The following is a 6,000-nucleotide window of genomic DNA, read 5'->3' on the forward strand; positions in this document are numbered from 1 at the left end:
AGTCACACATCCACCCACAAGCCAGACCAGTGTTGGTTAGTGTCTTCCAGATTTGTTGGGTAGTGGATTCACTCTGAGTCTTAAATGTTCCAACTTTAAAAGAGCTATCCAAAGGGCTGATCTCAACTTGCTGACTAAATTAAACACCTTGAATAGCTCAAGATTTGCTGCTCAACTATAAGTGAGACACACCTGCTGCCACTGGACTAGGTACAAACTTGCTTAGCTTCAACAAGATATTTGCTTCATATGCCTTCGGATCACATCATAGGACTAAACAAAGTTAGGATTACAGTACAACCCCTGTATCCGCGGAACCTATAACCACCATTTCACTTACTTGTGTCTGGGGGGGTGTCTTTCTAGGCATCTGGAGGTCCTCCAGTATAACTCTATGGTCAGCCTCTAGTGCAAATGTACTTAGTGGAGAGTGGAGGAAGAAGACGGAAGAAATGTATGCTTTGCTCCTGTTTATTGTTTTGTGTGCCATCAACTCATTACCGACTTACGTTGACACTAAGGCAACTCTGTCATGGAATTTTCTTGGCAAGAGTTGTTCAGACGAAGTTTGACATTGCCTTCCCCTGAGGCTGAGAGCATGTGACTGGTCCAAAGTTACCCAGTGGGTTTATGGCCAAGCTAGGAATCAAACCCAGGTCTCCAAAGCTGTAGTCCAACACTCAAATCACTACGCAGCACTGACTATCTATGCTCCTGTAGCCAGATGCAAAATGATTACATCTTCCTCACGGGTCTACTGGGATCTTCCAGAGATTAATAGATGGTATAATCATTTTGCCTCTGGCTTTGGGGACATAGCCAGATGCTTCCCTGAATCATGTGGCCCTTCAGGTATTTTTGGACTACAGCTCCCAGCATTCCTTGCCATTGGCTATCAGCTTGAGTGTTGGACTACAGCTGTTGGAACTCCCCACCACCAGCCCCTGGAATAGCCATAGGGAATCTGTAGCAGCTCAACAATAAGTCAGGGTGTGGACCTTTGGCCATTGCAAAGAACAGAAGGGAATTCCAACCTCTGCAACAATAATATTAATAATAACAAAAAATGATATTTGCCAGGTGTAAGGTGGAGCTACACCTGTATATCCCACTAACACAATTCAAGCCAATATTTGTAAGAATGGAAAATTTAATTTAAAATACGGGGAGGGTGGAAGATTCAGGACAAGTAATTGGACCAAGGCCATGTCATTTTAATCACTAATCTAAATGATTAGTGGACATAACGTTTCAATCCCAATTAAGAACATGAAATTTACAAGGGAATCAAAGAGAAGGAAGGTGTAACAAAGAGGATGAAAACACACAATTGTAAAGAGGTGTGCAGAGGAGGGGGGAGAGATCTTGTAAGCTAGATGCAGAATCAAATACTTCTTAAACCCAGTCTCTGTTCTTCATAATGGCTGTTGCTTCACACGGTTGGCAGGGCAGGAGGAAACAGCCTGGCAGGGCAGCTTTTGCGCTAGGGCTCCCCATCAGCCAAGTTTTTAACAGCTTTCTTTGGAACACATGGATCTGATTTGAGCTTTTTTGTTATAACCCTAAATCTCTACAAAATTGTTTGTTAATGGCATCCATCTGGTGACTTTTCCACTAAGAGTAGCACCTCTTTGCTGCCTCTTGAGCAGAGCAATGCAAAATGTTTCAAAACTAGGTGACTCAGAGGGTGTTTTGATTTGATAATGAAAAATTAAGAACAGAAAAATGAGATCAAAGGTGTGCATGTGCCTGTGAATATCACAAAATCAAGCAAGATGTAAATGGTGTTGCTTAACTTTTTAATGCAGTGCTGATAAAGAATCCCAATTAAAGCAGCCAGCAATCCACCAAGTGACTGCTCGCAATCACTCTTGGTGGGCCAACATCCAGCTGTTAGTCCCAAATACAGCTGAGCCATAGAATCAACTGATCAATTGTAATTCAACACTAAGGTAAATCCCATTGGTTGAATGGGTCTACTCAGAACTTGCTATTGGGTTTAAGATGAGACAGGAATCATATAATCCTCAAGTGGACTGCGATTCCCATCATATGCAGGTATTTGAGTTACATAGGATGTTTTCTCAGGCACAGCTCTGTAGATTATTATTATTACCCACTTCTCCCCATGGATTGAGGCATGGAACATCAACAATTAACAAACAACATCAGTTAAAATGCATCAGTTAAAATACACATCAATTTAAAAGGATAAATAAAATACAGGGCACCCACACCATACGAGGGCTCACCATTCATGGCTTTCAGCTCACGCTGAAACTGCATAGTGGGAAAAACAATGGTGCGTGCACCTGTGGCACACACGTTACGCCACATGCATGCACCCCATTGTTTTCAACGGGGCTCGAGCATACGTATTTTCCCTTACGCGGGTGTGTGTGTGTGTGTGTGTCCTGGAACAGATCCCACATGTAAGGGAAGGGCCCGCTGTATACACGTATTAAAAGTCACATTTAAAATTCATCATTCAAAATTCACAATTTAAAAATCATCTTGTTAAGCTGGCTGGAAGAGCCTGCCTTTAATGCTCATTTAAATCAGAACAGCATATTCAGATGTCAAATCTCTTCCGGCAGGTCTTTCCACAGTCTAGGGGTGGCTGAAGAAAAAGTCCTCTGGCTGACTGTTGCCAACCAAGGCCTCATTCCCACTACAAAATAAATTGTGGTTTTTTTAGTCAAATCAATGAAGCGATATAGCACTGAATAGACATTCACACTATTCGAACCATGATTGAACCTACCTATTTCAGTTTAATCCACGTTCACTTTCAGCAATGGATTGATTCAACATGGAATTGCCTCACAGGCTGACCGCACCACAGGGACCGAATCAAATCACATTTGCACTGAATCAATTCATTTCAAAAGAAGCAGAGAATGCCATGGATCCAGATGAACTGGTTTAAATGGGTTTAGTGCTGCGCCCCTTTCAGCAAACCACACTAGAAATTCAGTGCATGTGCGAACAAGAGCCATTTAAACCAGTTCAGACTGGTTTTAAAACCAGTTTATTTTGCAGTGAAAATGAGACCCTAGTCCTGGTTGACTGGAGTAAATGGTTGGATGTCTCAAATCTAAGGCTACAATTTGCTAGCCATTTCAGGCCCTCATATTTAGGCAAGTTCATCATGTCTAATGAAGCAACCTGTTGCAGTCAGAAAGCTTACACACACTGACAAGGAAAAAAAATTACATCAATGGGTAGCTGTTAGTATCTTGACTCAGCTTGTCCCCTGGGAACATCGGTGCCCCTATGACCCCTGTGAGCCGGGCTCTTTCCCTGACCCAGCTGTTTTCCCTGGGTCTGGAAGGATCTTGTTTGCCTTGGTGTTGACTCTGCTCCACTGGCCTGCAGAAAGCATCCTGTAGATGTGGCTGGTGCAAGATAAGGATCTTTGTTCCTCACCAGCTGAGCAAACCCAAATGATTGGTGCCCCAATGCTAAATCTCATATAAATCAAAGCCTGTGTTTTTGGTTGGATGGCCGCTGTTGAATGACCCCAGCCCAAAAGAGAAAACGGAGCCCTCCCCCCCCCTTTAATTTTTTCTTTTGGCTGCAGGGCAACTAGAGGCTGCTATGGGATTTGAGAAAGGGAAATAAATGGATGCAGGTACTTGGGCAGGTCTGTGTCATGTAGTAACCTTTGATGTGATCTGAGAATGATAAACAGTAGGACTCCGATCACATGCTCCCAACTGTTGTAGGCCTAAGGACTATTTCGGAGTAGGTAATTTGATGTTTGCAAATGTAGGAACTCATTCAATGGTCTTTTTGTCAGGAATGTTGTTGATATTGTGTGTTGATTCCAGTTTAAGGTGACACTAAAGCAAACCTATCACAAGGGTATTTAGGGCAAGATTTGTTCAGAGGAGGTTTGCTATTGCCTTCCTTGGAGGCTGAGAGAGTGTCACTTGCCCAAGGCCACCCAATGGATTTTCAGGCCTGAGGATTGAACCCTGATTTCCAGAGTCCTAGTGCAAAAGATCACTTCATACACTGGCTCTTTTTGTCAAGGTTAGCCCTTGTTTTCCAGTTTATTCATTCACTTGTCCATCTGTCCGTCTGTCTGTCTGTCCATTCACCTCTCTCTCTCTCTCTCTCTCTCTCTCTCTCTCTCTGGCACACATACGCACATTCCTTTCTGCCTATATCTGATATCCTTTTGGTTAGTTCCAGCTAGAGTAGACCTTTTCAACCAATTCTTAAATGGTGAGTGGACATCTAGGTAAATCTGATTCAATGAGTGTACTATAGTCAAGACTAGCAACAAGATTTAGGTGTAAGAGAGCAAACATGTTATAGTGGTTTGGGTGTTGGACTAAGACCCTGGGAAACTAGGGCTTGCATCCCTGATCAGCCATGGAAACTCACTTTGTGACTTGAGGTGAGTCACACATTCTCAGCCTCAGAGGAAGGCAATGGCAAATGCCCTAGGAACATTTTGCCAAGAAAACTCTGTGACAGGGTCACCATAAGTCAAAAATGACTTGAAGGCACACAATAACAACAACAACAACAACAACAACAATCCACTCTATAGAGAGTTGTTTTGGAAAGCAAATGGACTGGAAAGAATGAAGGTATCCTTTCACAGGAATACGTGTGCTAACCCTTTGACTCTGTGTCAGCCTGTTGTCCTTCACTGTTGTTCTCCATTCAGGCTTTGTGTTCCTAGCACTGTTTTGATCAGCCTGAGTATAGTGCACTAGAACTCAAAGCATCAAGGAAGGGAGGCAAACATCAGGTTGAAATACTGTTTGAGACCAGTGTCATCCTTGTGTTAAGTTTATCACACAAAGGACATCAAGAGTTTATCCCATGAATATCTTCGGAAAAGCATATAATTAAGTGAAACAATTTCACACGATGTCTCACACAACCTGCCATTACAGTAGTCACAAAGAAGCATTAACGTGCATCTTTTTACTTTCAGGATTTCAGCAACAATGCATTTCTGATATCACTTTATTAGTGCAATTGCATGTGATTATCATTCATGCATTTACTCACCATTTTCACTTTATTTGAAGGATGCTTTAAATGCACAAAATATGCATTTTAGTGTGATAAACTCTATTTGCCTAGCCAAATGGGCAGCTGGAGAAGCAGGTGCCATTGATTTCAGCTTGTGCTTGATGGGATTAAACTCTCTTAAACTACTTATCATCAAGTGTGCAGTAATAATGTATAGAGCAAGGGTAATTTTTCTGGATGTTTGCCACTGGAACCTCATTTTAGTAACTTAAGGCAAGGAAAGGTTTACCCTTCCATCTGACTCCAAGCAGCTGTGTGCAGCACAGAAGCAGTGCCAAGAAAACACACACACAAACATAAATACACAATGTGGCCAGCTGTACAGGTGGTCAACTCATGAACCAACCAAAGGGGTTACATGGGCATCTGTTGGAGTGCTTTGATTGGGTGTTCCTGCATGGCAGGGGGTTGGACTGCATGGCTTTTGGGGGTATCTTCCAATTCTATCATTCTTTTTCCCCATCACTTGGAGGGAAACACTCCTTCCCCAGCTGTTGTCTGTGTGTTTAGGAAGAGTCATGGGTCTTGATACAGACTTTGTTCAACCTGCAAGGCCTCTTCAAGGTTCCATTTGTTAATAAGGTCCATTGCCATCGCTCTGCCCCTTTTGATTTTAAATTTTGGGAGGGACAAGAATGCCCCATGGGTTCCTTTGAAAAGATTTATTCAGAGAAAAACCTGCACAAGCACTCCTATCAGCATAGCCCCTTTGATGACCTCCCCCCCTCCGCCCCACATAGTTCACACACCCACAAACCAAATAAACCTCCTGTTCCATCTTTCTCCATCAGCTTTGGCATTTCTGGGCGTTTGTTTACTTCCCACTTTCTGGAAACACCTGGCCAGCCCAGGCAGTGATTTACGAAGTGAAAGTGTTAAAGGAGGCCGCCAGCTGCTAAGAGAGAGAGGGCTTGATGCCATTTTATGAGGTGCCCTATTATG

Source organism: Sceloporus undulatus, chromosome 6 (assembly GCF_019175285.1).
Source record: "Sceloporus undulatus isolate JIND9_A2432 ecotype Alabama chromosome 6, SceUnd_v1.1, whole genome shotgun sequence".
Classification (NCBI taxonomy): Eukaryota; Metazoa; Chordata; class Lepidosauria; order Squamata; family Phrynosomatidae; genus Sceloporus; species Sceloporus undulatus.